The following is a 16,495-nucleotide window of genomic DNA, read 5'->3' on the forward strand; positions in this document are numbered from 1 at the left end:
CTCCTATGCCATACCATATAGAAATCTGAGAGAAGGTTTATTATTGTCCCTGACACTTTGAACTATTATTATAGCCCCTGACATAATGAGCCTCCTCACAATTGTGAACTGTAGTCCATCTCTTACCTTCCAACAGATGGAATTTATTTATTCCATTGCGGAATTGAAATAGCGGATACTAGAGCCCTTAATTGTGCTCACCTACACAACAGGGTATTCTGATGTAGATATCCAAACTGTCAGGTGACTTAAAGTGGCCAGATCTCATACATCCACAATCCTCCCTCTCGTTAAGGTATAATTAGTTACCCGTCTAGCTTACATCACATTCCCTCTCAGATAATGTATCTATATAAAGAGAAATTCTACTGTATCAATACTTACTAAACTCCTCCAGCACTATTTAAACATCATATAGAATCAGGCTGTATCTAATTTTTCTCATCTGAACGGCTCTCGACCTCTCTTTTCTTTCTTTTCTTATATCTTTCCTATTCGTCTCCGACATTCCTTTACTCCACTCCCAGATGGCCCACCCTGAGGGACAGATATACTAATAGTGCTTTCATTTTTTCTTTTCTTATATAAGTAACCGCTGCTCTTAGAAATTTTAGCTTTTACTATCCCACTATCCCCCAAATATACATATCACCCCCCTCTACTCCCTGTATAACTACTAACCCTATATGGGTAATTTATTCCTAATTTATGATAAGTACATAATTTACTACATGCCCTGTGGACCTTAAGTACACAGTACATCTATCTATTGGTACTGGAGTATAGGAGTTCTCCTGCTCCCTTTCTAGATGGGAGACAGTAGGGGTCCCCTTTTAATTAACTCTTGAGTGCAAGTCATATACTCCTTATGTTATGTACTTTAGCAGCGGATACATGACTCCTATAAGTAGCCTAAGAGTGATTACATACACTATTTAAGACCCTCCCTTTTACCCTGTTATTCCATTTATACTCTGGGGTGCACAAATGCTCCGGTCCCGTATAGGAGACTATATAATCCCATTTAAAACAAGGTTTCTTACTATTATGTCCTTTTACATATCTAATGTAGAAGATCCATGATTATTTGGTGACATTTTATGAATGTTAAAGTCAAAGTTATGTTTTTGAAGTACTTGTGTCCTTTTACTTTTTCTCTTACTAGAGTATATCCTGAACTCTTACTCTATGAGTTAATTCACTTAACCCTTCGCTTAATGCTGTATTCTAACTACACTATTCCTTTTGCTGGGGTCTCAGGTATCTTGATTATTTGAGAAAATATGCATGTATAATACTTCAACTAACCGGATTGTAAGATCTTGTTACAATTGCTTTTATTGTTTAAGGACATATGATGTTTGTTGTTTATTGCTCAAGCCAAAAACCTCAATAAAAAGTATGTTTAAAAAAAAAAAAAGTGTATGGATGTAAAGGGTAGAGGCATTATTATGCATGCAAGAATGGGATCAAAAGAGAAAGGCAAGAAATGTAATAGGTTTTTGTTTTTAAGAGAGTGTTTGGCGGTAAAGAAGGTATGCTGAGTGTTATGGAAAATTGAGTTTTAGGTGGAGTTTAGAAATTCTATAATAATTTGTATCAAGAGGGTTGTAGGAATGTGTGCGTTGATGACGTTGTTTTTGGTAGGATTGGAAATAGGTTGACTGAGAATGATTGTATTGATTTGGAAAGAGATCTGACCACGTGGTAGTTAATGGGATGATGAAAGGAAAATCTCTTGATGGTTTGAATGTTTAAATATATGTTGCTTTTTGGGATTTGATTAAAGGATGTTTTTGATGTTTGTAAGTGGATTTTAGATAATAGTAAGATGTCTTTATTAATGAAGAAGCTGTTGTTTTGTTGTTATATAAGAAAGGGGATCAAAAGGATCTTCAAAATTGGAGACCTATATCATTATACATTATAAGATTATTGCTAAGGTTATTGCTAATAGGTTAAGAGGTGTGATTGATAGAATAGTTGGTAAGGAGCAAGAGTTCGGTCTGTTTGAGGGATGTTTTGTGGTTATGTAACGACAGGAAGCAGTCTGTTGCTGTTGTGGCTGTTGATTTTGAGAAAACCTTTGGTAGAGTGATGCATGGTTTTATGTTTAGTGCTTTGGAAAGAATGGGTGTTCCAAAGAAAATGCTGTGTTGGATTAAATGTTTGTATAAGGATATTGTAAGTTTGTAGTGAATGTTCTTTTGACTGATGAAGTGGTGGTGATTGGGTCTGGAGTGTGTCAGTGTTGTCCGCTGTCTCCATATGTTTTTATTTGTGTTATTGAACCATTGCTGGGTAGGCTTAGATATGATTGTTTTCTTAAGGGTGTGGATGTGATAGGTAGTAATGGAAGATGTTTTAAGGTTATTGGTTTTATGGATGATGCAACTGTTGTCTGCCAGTCTCATGAAAGTTTGAGGAGGATTAAATTAAATTTTTATATTTTTTGTGGTGTAAGTGGTTTTGTGTAAATTGGAATAAGTGTTTATGTAAGTTTTTTAGAGAGGGAAGGGAGGACCAAGTGGCAGCCTTACAAATCTGTTCAACAGAAGCATCGTTTTTGAAAGCCAGCAGTCTCATATGTCAGGCGGATGATGCTTTTCAGCCAAAAAGAGAGAGAGGTAGCCGTAGATTTTTGACCTTTACATTTTCCAGAATAAACAACAAAAAGAGAGGATGTTTGTCTGAAATCCTTGGTCGCTTGTAAGTAAAACTTTAAAGCACGAACCACATCCAAGTTATGTAATAGACGTTCCTTCTTAGAAGAAGGATTAGGACACAAGGAAGGAACAACAAATTCCTGATTAATATTCTTATCTAAAACAACCTTAGGAAGGAATCCAGGTTTAGTACATAAAACCACCTTATCAGAATGGAATATAAGATAAGGCGAATCACATTGTAAAGCAGAAAGCTCAGAAACTCTTCGAGCAGAAGAGATAGCAACTAAAAATAAAACCTTCCAAGATAACAGTTTAATATCTATGGAATGCATGGGTTCAAACGGAACCCCTTGAAGAACCTTAAGAACTAAATTCAACAGATTTAAACACAGGCTTGATTCTGATTAAAGCCTGACAAAAAGACTGAACGTCTGGGACATCCGCCAGACGCTTGTGTAATAAAATTGACAAAGCAGAAATATGTCCTTTTAGAGAACTAGCAGACAATCCTTTATCCAATCCTTCTTGGAGAAAGGACAAGATCCTAGGAATCCTAATCTTACTCCATGAGTAACCCTTGGATTCACACCAATAAAGATATTTACTCCATATTTTATGGTAAATCTTTCTAGTGACAGGCTTGTGAGCCTGAATCAGAGTATCAATGACCGACTCAGAGAATCGCCGCTTAGATAAGATCAAACGTTCAATCTCCAGGAAGTTAGCTGCAGAGAATTTAGATTTAGATGTTGGAATGGACCTTGAATGAGAAGGTCCTGTCTCAATGATAGTTTCTGCGGTGGCAGAGAAGACATGTCCACCAGATCCGCATACCAAGTCCTGCGTGGCCATGCAGGCGCTATTAGAATTACTGAAGCTCTCTCCTGTTTGATTCTTGCAATCACACGAGGCAGGAGAGGGAAAGGTGGAAACACATAAGCCAGGTTGAATGACCAAGGTACTGCTAGTGCATCTATCAGTACAGCCTGGGGATCCCTTGATCTGGACCCGTAGCAAGGAAGTTTGGCATTCTGTCGAGATGCCATCAGATCCAATTCCGGTTTGCCCCATTGATGAATCAATGATGCAAATACCTCTGGATGGAGTTCCCACTCCCCTGGATGAAAAGTCTGACGACTTAGAAAATCCGCCTCCCAGTTCTCTACTCCTGGGATGTAGATTGCTGATAGATGGCAAGAGTGAATCTCTGCCCATCAGATTATCTTTGATACCTCTATCATTGCAAGAGAAATTCTTTTTCCCCCTTGATGATTGATATATGCTACAGTTGTGACATTGTCCGACTGGAATCTTATGAACTTGGTCAGAGCCAGCTGAGGCCATGCCTGAAGCGCATTGAAAATTGCTCTCAGTTCCAGAATATCGATTGGCAACTGAGACTCCATTGGAGTCCAAGTTCCCTGAACCTTCAGGGAATTCCAGACTGCACCCCAGCCCAAGAGGCTGGCGTCCGTTGTCACGATTACCCATGCTGGCCTGTGGAAGCACATTCCCTGAGACAGATGATCCTGTGACAACCAACAAAGAAGAGAGTCTCTGGTCTCTTGATCCAGATTTATCTGAGGAGATAAATTCGCATAATCCCCATTCCACTGTCTGAGCATGTATAGTTGCAGTGGCCTGAGATTAAAGCGAGCAAACAGGACGATGTCCATCGCTGCTACCATTAATCCAATGACCTCCATACACTGCACCACTGATGGCCGAGGAATGGACTGAAGAGCTCGGCAAGTATTTAGAATCTTTGATTTTCTGACCTCCGTCAGGAATATTTTCATGTCTACCGAGTCTATCAGAGTTCCTAAGAATGGAACTCTCGTTTGTGGAATAAGTGAACTCTTTTCTATATTCACTTTTCAACCGTGAGTTCTTAGAAAGGACAGCACGATGTTTGTGTGAGATTTGGTTAGATGATAAGTTGACGTCTGAACCAAAATATCATCCAAATAGGGCGTCACTACTATGCCCCACGGCCTGAGGACCTCTAGAAGGGACCCTAGCACCTTTGTGAAGATTCTTGGAGCTGTGGCCAACCCAAAGGGAAGGGCCACAAACTGGTAATGCTTTTCCAGAAAAGCAAACCTTAGAAACTGATGATGATCCTTGTGGATAGGAATGTGAAGGTACGCATACTTTAGGTCCATGGTGGTCATGTATTGACCCTCCTGGATCATTGGTAAGATTGTTCGTATAGTCTCCATCTTGAACGATGGGACCCTGAGAAATTTGTTCAGGAACTTTAAATCCAAAATAGGTCTGAAAGTTCCCTCTTTTTAGGGAACCACGAAAAGGATTGAGTAAAACCCCTGTCCCTGTTCCAGTTTTGGAACTGGACAAATTTCTCCCATAGAATAGAGGTCTTTTACACAATGTAAGAATGCCTCTCTTTTTGTCTGGTCTACAGACAAACGTGAAATATGAAATCTCCCTCTTGGGGTAAATTTTTGGAATTCCAGTTGATACCCCTGGGTCACAATTTCTAATGCCCAGGGATCCTGTACATCCCTTGCCCAAGCCTGAGCAAAGAGAGAAAGTCTGCCCCTACTAGTTCCGGTCCCGGATCGGGGGCTGGCCCTTCATGCTGTTTTTGTAGCAGCAGCAGGCTTTTTGGCTTGTTTACCCTTATTCCAGGCTGATTAGGTCTCCAGACAGACTTGGACTGAGCAAAATTTCCTTCCTGCTTATTGGTGGAAGGGGATGCAAAGGGTACTCCTCTGAAATTTCGAAAGGGACAAAATTATTTGGTTTACCCTTCCTAAGAGGTTTATCTTGCGGTAGGGCATGGCCTTTACCTCCAGTAATGTCCGCAATGAATTCCTTCAATTCAGGGCCAAACAGAGTTTTACCCTTGAAAGGAATAGTTAACAGTTTAGACTTTGATGATACATCAGCAGACCACGATTTTAACCATAGCGCTCTGCGCGCCAATATTGCAAAACCTGCATTTTTTGCTGCTAATTTAGTAATCTGAAAAACAGCATCAGTAATAAAAGAATTAGCTAGTTTGAGAGCTTTAATTCTGTCCAAAATGTCGTCTAGGGGCGTCTCTACTTTCAGAGACTCTTCAAGGGCGTCAAACCAGAAAGCCGCAGCCGCAGTTACTGGAACAATGCAGGCAGCAGGTTGTAACAAGAAACCCTGGTGAATAAATAATTTCTTTAGAAGACCCTCTAATTTTTTATCCATAGGGTCTTTGAAAGCACAACTATCTTCAATAGGTATAGTTGTACGCTTAGCTAGAGTAGATATTGTTCCCTCCACCTTAGGGACCGTTTGCCAAGAGTCCTTAATGGTATCTGATATGGGAAACATTTTCTTAAAATTAGGAGGGGGAGAGAACGGTATACCTGGTCTATCCCGTTCCTTTCTAACAATTTCCGAAATTCTTTTGGGAACCGGAAAAACATCAGTGTAAGTAGGAACTTCTAGATATTTATCCATCTTACACAATTTTTCCGGAGGAATTGTAATGGGTTCACAATCATCCAGAGTTGCTAGTACCTCCCTGAATAACAGGCGAAGATGTTCAAGTTTAAATTTAAACGACGCTAAGTCTGAATCTGTCTGAGGTAATATATTCCCTGAATCTGAAATTTCTCCCTCAGACAATAATTCCCTAACCCCCAATTCAGAGCATTGTGAGGGTACATCGGAAATAGTTAATAAAGCATCAGAGGGTTCAGTATTTACGTTAATACCTGGCCTACTGCATTTACCCTGCAAACCTGGCAGTTTAGAAAATACCTCATTGAGAGTAGTTGACATAACTGTAGCTATATCTTGCAAAGTAAAATAATTAGATGCACTAGATGTACTAGGTGTCACTTGTGTGGGTGTTAAAAGTTGGGACACTTGAGGAAAATTACATGGCATATCCTGATTCTTTTCAGACTGAGAATCATCCTTAGACACACTTTCATTTCCTAAAATATGTTCCTTACATTGTAAGGCTCTATCAGTACAAGAGGTACACAATGTAAGAGGGGGTTGCACAATGGCTTCTAAACATATAGAACAATGAGATTCCTCAATGTCAGACATGTTGAACAAAGTAGTAATAACCACAACAGTTGGTAAATAGTTTATTTATTAACAAAAACAATTTTGCAAAAAAATATATGTCTGTTTACCCACTAGAGAATTTATAAGGATGCAAAGGGTAGTAATTGAGGAAGAATGTCTGAGAAATGGATGTAGGGGTGTGGAAAATGTTTGGAAGACTTTAGCCAAATTGATTATGGGTTTGACTGGGGTGTAAATGATGACTTTTTTGATTTTGTTTGGTTATGTGTGATGTTAATGTGGTTAAGATGAGATTGTTTTGGTTGCTTGTTAGTTGGGTGAAAGTGTATATGTGGGATGCTAGGAATCTGTTGGTTTTTAATAAACATGTGATTGAAGTTTGGCAATGAATTAGTTTGATCTGTGGAAGGCTATTCACATATTATTGTTTTGATAGGAAGAAATATGAGGAATTCAATTCTGAAGGCAATTGAAAGATGAAAAAGTGGATTTATTGTTTTCTTTTTACCTTTTTGTAATTTGTGTTGTTTTTTTTCTTTGTTTTTGATTTTAGGGATAGTTAGGGGTGTGAGGGTAAGTTAAGGATAAGTGTTGAGGGTTTTTGTTAATTCAGAGCAAGATTACAAGTCGTGTGGTATTGGTTTTCTGCACACAATATGATCTTAACTTTTCACAATCAATTTCCATTTCTCAGGTATTAGAAGTCTTGAGAAATTGCACCTTTTATGCAAAAATCCTTTCCGTGCTCGAAGAGCTGTAGTTAACATTTTTCGGCAACATAAAAGTTTCCCAAAACACTTAAAAAATATATTACAAATACTTATTAAAGGGACACTGAACCCAAATTTTTTCTTTTGTGATTCAGATAGAGCATGCAAATTTAAGCAACTTTCTAATTTACTCCTGTTATCAATTTTTCTTCGATCTCTTGCTATCGCTATTTGAAAAAGAAGGCATCTAAGCTAAGGAGCCAGCCAATTTTTGGTTCAGACCTGGACAGCACTTGTTTATTGGTGGGTGAATTTATCCACCAATCAGCAAGAACAACCCAGGTTTTTCACGAAAAATGGGCCGGCATCTAAACTTACATTCTTGCTTTTCAAATAAAGATACTAAGAGAATTAATAAAATTTGCTAATAGGAGTGAATTAGAAAGTTGCTTAAAATTGAATGCTCTGAGGCCAAATTATCAAAGGTCTTGCTGACCTGATCAGACAGTGCAGATCAGATCCGCAAGACCTTGCTGAATGCGGAGAGCAATACGCTCTCCGTATTCAACATTGCACCAGCAGCTCACAAGAGCTGCTGGTGCAACGCCGCCCCCTGCAGACTCGGAGGTGTCAATCAACCCGATCGTACTCGATCGGGTTGAATTGTGGTGATTCCTGTCCGCCTCATCAGAGCAGGCGGACAGGGTTATGGAGCAGCAGTCCATAAGAAGACTCGCCAGAAACACGGGCCCTCAAGCTCCATTCTGGGCCTCTATCTGAATCACAAAAGAAAAAAATTGGGTACAGTGTCCCTTTAACACTGTCTAATAATAAAACATATTTTATAAAAATATTGCACACAAAAGTTATAAAAAAGATACAAGATCTCGGGTGTTAGAAGAAAAAAAGCCGACGCAGGGATTTTACATTGACATACTTACACATACATAGAGAAACATGTATTTATATGTATAGAGAGATGTTTAACTATGGAGATAATGAAAATATTTCACATTACAATCTTATGCACATTAAACAATATCTCAGAGGGATTTTAAAAGAGATATTCACATATAAATCTTGAGATATCTAGACATATATATGTATTCATATATAGAATTTTGAAGAGTTATGCACAAGAGTGGTTGATAGTGCTGGTGAGTGCTGATCTCTTTGTACATATAAATATTCATATACATCTTGCAATAAATAGACATATCAGTCCAAAAATCATCTAATATATAGAGAAATATGTATTTATAAATAAATAGAACATATTCCGTTGCAAAAACATTTTTGCATTGTCATGTACACTTTTCGAGGAGAATATGTCATGGGCTTTGTGCAGCAGATTAGGGTATTAGTGTTTTTTTTTCTTTTTGTCTTCCCTATTGACTTCTATGGGGAAATACGTGAACGTGCACACTATTTGGCTTTTTGATTTACACAGATTTTGCAACTTGTAATACCTGCGCAACCTCAGATCCAAAAAATAGTCATTATAGACACAGTGTTTTCGAAACTGCGAAAAACAGGTTTTCCATGCGACTTGTAATCTTGCCCTTAGTGCTTAAGGCTTATGTTGTCTACTAAAAAATATATATATAAAAGTTTTGAAAGGTAAATAAAAAAAACAGGCTCTTTTTCAGTTTAAGTGGAGTGATGGCAAAAATACTAAAAATGCTCTGTTCTTTTAGTCTGAAATGCCTGGTCCTTAAGGGGTTAAAATCTAGTTTTGTGGACTCCACATCAGGACCACTTGTTCTAGATAGCGTTTTTTTTACAAAAAAACAAGAAGTAAATGATATTACAAAATAGATGGTCCAGATGGTTTTCTAACTGTATAGTAATAAACACATTGGGAATATATTGTACATCCACCTTACATAAACACTGTTTGTGCTGTATTCTTATTTATATGCATAAAATAATTAAACTGTGTGAATCTATAGAAGTTAAAAATAAAATATCACTGTGCAATAAAAATTGATGTTGAATAAGTTTTCAGATTATTTTCTACTTTTGTACCATATAACAGCATTATATTTATAGGAGATTTTTTTCATAATTTGAAATAATCAGTAAGTATTAAGTAATAATCAAAATTGACTAACGGGTTTACCCAGCCTCTTCACCTTTGCAAGTTTCTCCAGAATCACAAGCTTTACTACTTTCTATGATATTCTACACAGTTGATTCAATTAAGGTCACTAAGCTCCTCATTTTTTTGAACCCGCTGTATAAAACCTAATGAATCTAAAGAGTTTGATCAAGAGGGAGTGGAACGACCCTTTTTTTCAAATTGTTCAAAGTAAAGAGTATTACTGCAAGCTTCACACTGTTCAAAGTAAAGAGTATTACTGCAAGCTTCACACTGTTCAAAGTAAAGAGTATTACTGCAAGCTTCACACTGTTCAAAGTAAAGCGTATTACTGCAAGCTTCACACTGTTCAAAGTAAAGAGTATTACTGCAAGCTTCACACTGTTCAAAGTAAAGAGTATTACTGCAAGCTTCACACTGTTCAAAGTAAAGCGTATTACTGCAAGCTTCACACTGTTCAAAGTAAAGAGTATTACTGCAAGCTTCACACTGTTCAAAGTAAAGAGTATTACTGCAAGTTTCACATTGTTCAAAGTAAAGAGTATTACTGCAAGCTTACAGTTCAATGTTTTGGAAATAAATAGCACTCATCATGAATGCATGAGTGGTATTTTATGTTATCTAATAAATAAAACTAATACATAACAAATATCCATTTGAGTCTATGTGTAATGGATTTTCATTTTGCAAGTGATCATTTTCTTCTACTGCTACTGTAAATATTTATGAAAATCTTACTATTTAACTATCAATCTTACTTTTCAAGTTTTTATCCATTTGCCTTTCTAATTTACCTTCTTTATTTATCTACTTTCAGAGTTTCCAGTGGCCAAACCTTTCCTGTTTCTACTGACTGCCTACACATTTTGGTTTAGCTCTGTTGATTCATTTTTTTATACACCCTGTTTTCCTCAAACTAAAGGTGTTTTCCTTCTGTCTAAAACACCTACTGCAAAGCTTTCCAATAGACCTGAAGTTTCCTTGCAGACAGACAGTATTTTTCTGTTCAAATAAGTTACATAATACACATCATTTTAAACGTATGCATAAAAAGCCATCAATTCAAATAATCTGCCATAAATAATGAATTTGCCTGTTTTCAGTTTTGTTAAATGCAATGGAAAAAAATCTTTATCAATAAAAGAATAAGTCCTTCAGTCATTTAATCATTTATTAATCCTGCTTACAGTAATATATGGGCTTTCTTGGGCAAATATAAATAAATAAATTCAGAATTGGCAACAAAATAAAAAGTAAGAACATATTCAGTAGAGTAGAGTAGCTGTACACGTGATTTTATTTTACAAATGATGGCTCATTGACATGAAAATGGTGACTTATTTGGGTGGTTATGCTTGTATATAAGGAGCAAAATTCCAGGGGGCATTTGAGTCCTGTCCCCCCTTTCAGACACCTATGGGGGCTTTTGAAACTTACTGGTCAAGTTCAGCAAAATAAAACATGCTAAAGAGCAAAGTGATCTACTTGACCAAAATGGTCTATATGCCCAACTATGAATCGAGTTAATCAAGCTCGGGTAAAATAGGTGACTTGTGGAAAAATCAAATGAAAAAGTCAGCTGTTTTGTAAATGCAAGTCAGTTTGAATCTCATGCTTTACAACTGACTTACATGAACAAAGCTATTAGATGCGAAAAAAAGGCATTGCTAAAATAGTTGGTGTACAAATACAGGGAGTGCAGAATTATTAGGCAAGTTGTATTTTTGAGGATTAATTTTATTATTGAACAACAACCATGTTCTCAATGAACCCAAAAAACTAATTAATATCAAAGCTGAATAGTTTTGGAAGTAGTTTTTAGTTTGTTTTTAGTTATAGCTATTTTTGGGGGATATCTGTGTGTGCAGGTGACTATTACTGTGCATAATTATTAGGCAACTTAAAAAAAAAACAAATATATACCCATTTCAATTATTTATTTTTACCAGTGAAACCAATATAACATCTCAACATTCACAAATATACATTTCTGACATTCAAAAACAAAACAAAAACAAATCAATGACCAATATAGCCACCTTTCTTTGCAAGGACACTGAAAAGCCTGCCATCCATGGATTCTGTCAGTGTTTTGATCTGTTCACCATCAACATTGCGTGCAGCAGCAACCACAGCCTCCCAGACACTGTTCAGAGAGGTGTACTGTTTTCCCTCCTTGTAAATCTCACATTTGATGATGGACCACAGGTTCTCAATGGGTTCAGATCAGGTGAACAAGGAGGCCATGTCATTAGATTTTCTTCTTTTACACCCTTTCTTTCCAGCCACGCTGTGGAGTACCTGGACGCGTGTGATGGAGCATTGTCCTGCATGAAAATCATGTTTTTCTTGATGGATGCAGACTTCTTGCTGTACCACTGCTTGAAGAAGGTGTCTTCCAGAAACTGGCAGTAGGACTGGGAGTTGAGCTTGACTCCATCCTCAACCTGAAAAGGCCCCACAAGCTCATCTTTGATGATACCAGCCCAAACCAGTACTCCACCTCCACCTTGCTGGCGTCTGAGTCGGACTGGAGCTCTCTGCCCTTTACCAATCCAGCCACGGGCCCATCCATCTGGCCCATCAAGACTCACTCTCATTTCATCAGTCCATAAAACCTTAGAAAAATCAGTCTTGAGATATTTCTTGGCCCAGTCTTGATGTTTCAGCTTGTGTGTCTTGTTCAGTGGTGGTTGTCTTTCAGCCTTTCTTACCTTGGCCATGTCTCTGAGTATTGCACACCTTGTGCTTTTGGGCACTCCAGTGATGTTGCAGCTCTGAAATATGGCCAAACTGGTGGCAAGTGGCATCTTGGCAGCTGCACGCTTGACTTTTCTCAGTTCATGGGCAGTTATTTTGCGCCTTGGTTTTTCCACACGCTTCTTACGACCCTGTTGACTATTTTGAATGAAACGCTTGATTGTTCAATGATCACGCTTCAGAAGCTTTGCAATTTTAAGAGTGCTGCATCCCTCTGCAAGATATCTCACTATTTTTTACTTTTCTGAGCCTGCCAAGTCCTTCTTTTGACCCATTTTGCCAAAGGAAAGGAAGTTGCCTAATAATTATGCACACCTGATATAGGGTGTTGATGTCATTAGACCACACCCCTTCTCATTACAGAGATGCACATCACCTAATATGCTTAATTGGTAGTAGGCTTTCGAGCCTATACAGCTTGGAGTAAGACAACATGCATAAAGAGGATGATGTGGTCAAAATACTCATTTGCCTAATAATTCTGCACTCCCTGTATGTAGACTGTAGTAGACTGTATTATTATTTTAAAAATATATTTAAACCCAAAATCGAGTATACAGTATAAATATATATATATATATATATATATATATATATATATATATATATATATATATATATATATCAAATTCTCAATATAAGTTGTCCACTGTATGAAAATGATAAGTCCTCTTACTATTATATTTTTCAAAAGTATACACAATGGTAAGATCTTATCTGGTATGTGTACTGACAACTTTGAGAGTATTCCTCTCCAACCAGCAGCTTGTAAGCGGCAATACTGGAATTACGGCAATCTCTTTCACAGAAAAAAGAAACTATATCTTTTCACCCTGCAACTTGACACTGGGAATTATGGTGTTATATATATATATATATATATATATATATATATGCAGTATATAGGTTTATTTATGTTTAGTTTAGTTGTTAAGTTTCTAACCTAAAGAAAAGGGAGGGATATGGTGTTTGTTGTTAAATTATAATATATAGAGCCAGATTACAAGTGGAGCACAAACGTTTGCACCCGAGCGATAAGGGGTTTATCACGGGGGGGGGGGGGGTGCGATCTTCGGGGTTACTGCTGGTATTACAAGTTGAAAGTAAACGCGATTGCTTGAGCCTAATCGTGATTTACCATGAAGGATTACCACAACTTCAGAGCTCTGGTTAACTGTTTCACGAAACTTAAAAGTTGCACTATACACATCAAAAATATATTACAAAGTACAGTTGCACTTATAATAACACAATTGAATAAAAATGATTCAAAACAAATATTGCACACAAGAGTTATAAAGACTGAAAGTGTTAGAAAGTGTTAGGTGTCAGAAAAAAAAGGCAGGCAAAAGGCTTTAACATAGAGATACATACATAAACTTGCCTAAAGATGTGAATGAAAAATATTCATATTTTCATGTCGGGTTAGCGCAAATGAGAATATGCGTTTGGGTTTGCGCAAGAGTGAGGTGCAATTTTGTTTTCCACTTTTTTTTCTCCTTTGACTTCTATGGGGGTATACGTGGAACGTGTACACAATATTCTAACTGGATTTTTGCGCTTGTCCTGTTAAAAAAAGAGCGAAAAGTTTAATTTCAACTCATAATAAATTGTTTAAAATTGTATTTTCTGTTTGAATCATGAAAGACATTTTTGGGGTTTTATGTCCCTTTAACATTACAGAAACTTGAGAATTAACTATATATTGCACACAACGTATCATGTCGGACAGACATTGGTAAATCTACCCCACAGAATTTAGACTATCATTTCACGTTCATGGCTATTTCCAGTGAGTTTTGCCCACATACAAAACCATTGCTCCATTCTAAAATGTCTTGAGATACTGGCTAAGAAGCTAAAAAGACCAGTTTGACATTTTATCACTTCTCCCTTTAGTTCTTTAATTCAATTGTAAAGTAGAAAAGTATTGAGATATTGGATTGTGATCACCTTGATAAGGATTGTCCTATGTTAAGTATATGGCCTCTTTCAATGATCTGATAATGAGCATGGGGGGGGGGGGGGGAAAGAAAATGACCAGCTGGAAACATGCCATCAAATATCAGGCGATAGATTGTAACTGACCCCTTTATATGTATGAACAAAATATTAAAATGCAAATCAACCTCTCTCTTTTTCCATATATCCGTAATGAAAACATTTTAACTGAGCATAGTGAATAAACAAACATTTAAAACACATTCCCCATGTTTATGATATTGAAAAACTAAGTGCAAAATTGGTTAAATATTAATTTTAACTTTCCAATTTACTTCTATTATCTCATTTTGAACATTTTACTCTTGTTAATGTAATGACCGGGAGCTATATCCTGATTGGTGGCTGCACATATAGGCTTCTTGTCAATGACTCATCAGATGTTCAGCTAGCTCTCAGTAGGCACTGCTCCTACAACAAAGGATTCCAAGATAATGAAGCAAATCTGATAATTTATATATACACTAGAATTTTTTTTAAAGATGCATACTTTATCTGAATCAGTAAAGAAAAAAAGTTAGGTTTAATGTCCCTTTAAAAATCCTGTGTCTCTCTAGAAAAGAGGAGCACTTTTAGGAACTTCAAAGGGTATTAAACTCAAATGTCCCAACAAAATATTTAATTACATTTTGAAACAAATCTTAATGTACTTTAATTAATTGCTCCCTATAGGATATAGTATAAAACTACTTAAATGGACAGTAAACTAAAATTTAAACTTTCATAATTTGGATAGAGAATGCGATTTTAAACATCCGTAAAAAATGTACTTCTATTGATGGTAGTTAAGAACCAACAGGCCTATTAAAGGGACATTCTACACCAGAATTTTTATTGTTTAAAAAGATAATTAATCACTTTATTATCCATTCCCCAGATTTGCATAACCAACACTTTTATAATTATATACTTTTTACCTCTGTGATTATCTTGTATCAAAGCCTCTGCAGACTGCCCCCTTATCTCAGTGCAGACATGCAGTTTAGCCAATCAGTGCAGACTCCTAAATACACGTGAGTGAGCACAATGTTATCTATATGACACACATGAACTAGTACTGTCTAACTGTGAAAAACTTTTAAAATGCTCTTAGCTTAGAGGCAGTTTTCAACGGTTTAGAAATCAGTTTGAGCCTACCTAGGTTTTGCTTTTCAAAAATACCACCAAGGGAATTTAATGATAAAAGTCAATTGGAAAGTTGTTTAAAATTGCATGCCCTATCTGGATCATGAAAGTTTAATTTTGACTAGACTTTCCCTTTAGGTCTACCTTTATATTTTAAACCATATCTCCCTTAGGTGGTTTCTAGTTCATTCATATCCGTCTGGAGATATGATCTCCAGAACTCTACACAATATTGAAGATGAGGTCTAGCTAGTAATCTGAAAAGTGACACATGAACCTTGGTATTTCTGCTGCTAATACTTCTCTCAATGCAACTGTTAGGCGTTATCTTATAACCAAGGGTATCACTTGACACTTAGCAGTATTCTACACCTTCATCTGGAACTGAATGGGTTACTTGGCGAGATCTCGGGAAACAGCATTTAGACATTCAGCAAGTAAAGTCTAATCACTGTTCTGTTTATTATAAGGCATCACATACTTTTATAGACAATTGTTACAGTATATGGGGTTAAACAATGACATAATCATAGCCACACCATTTTACACAGTATGCTTGGAACAAAGAACTTCATTAAAAATAAGGAATAAAAAGGAGTTGTACTGAGAAACAAACAGTTTTAGATAACAATGTATCCAGGCGCATCACAAGGAGATAGCAAGGCCATCAGAAAAATTATTGAGATAAAGTGTTCAGCTTCATATTTTTCTCACAGCATAATAACTACGTTATAATGAAATATATTAAACTCATCTTAAAATGCTTACACAAAATAGATTACTAGAAACAAAATGGCGTCATTATGGTTATATATTCTTACAGCAACCAAGTATTATTATCATTTATTTGTATATCACCGCAAAATTCTGTAGTGCTGGTTACCACATTTATTTTAAATCTGAAATAATAATTTCTAAGTTCTGTTCCTCTTTAGTTACAGTAAGTATCATTGAGTCTGTAGTTGGTCTGTGGGTTTTTGGATTTTATATGCATATTTTTGTACCATTTCTCATATGATCCACAACTCCATGAACATCAACTATTTTAATAAAAATTGTTTAATCAGCAAACAAGCTAACTTTCC

This window comes from Bombina bombina, chromosome 5, assembly GCF_027579735.1.
Source record: "Bombina bombina isolate aBomBom1 chromosome 5, aBomBom1.pri, whole genome shotgun sequence".
NCBI lineage: Eukaryota > Metazoa > Chordata > Amphibia > Anura > Bombinatoridae > Bombina > Bombina bombina.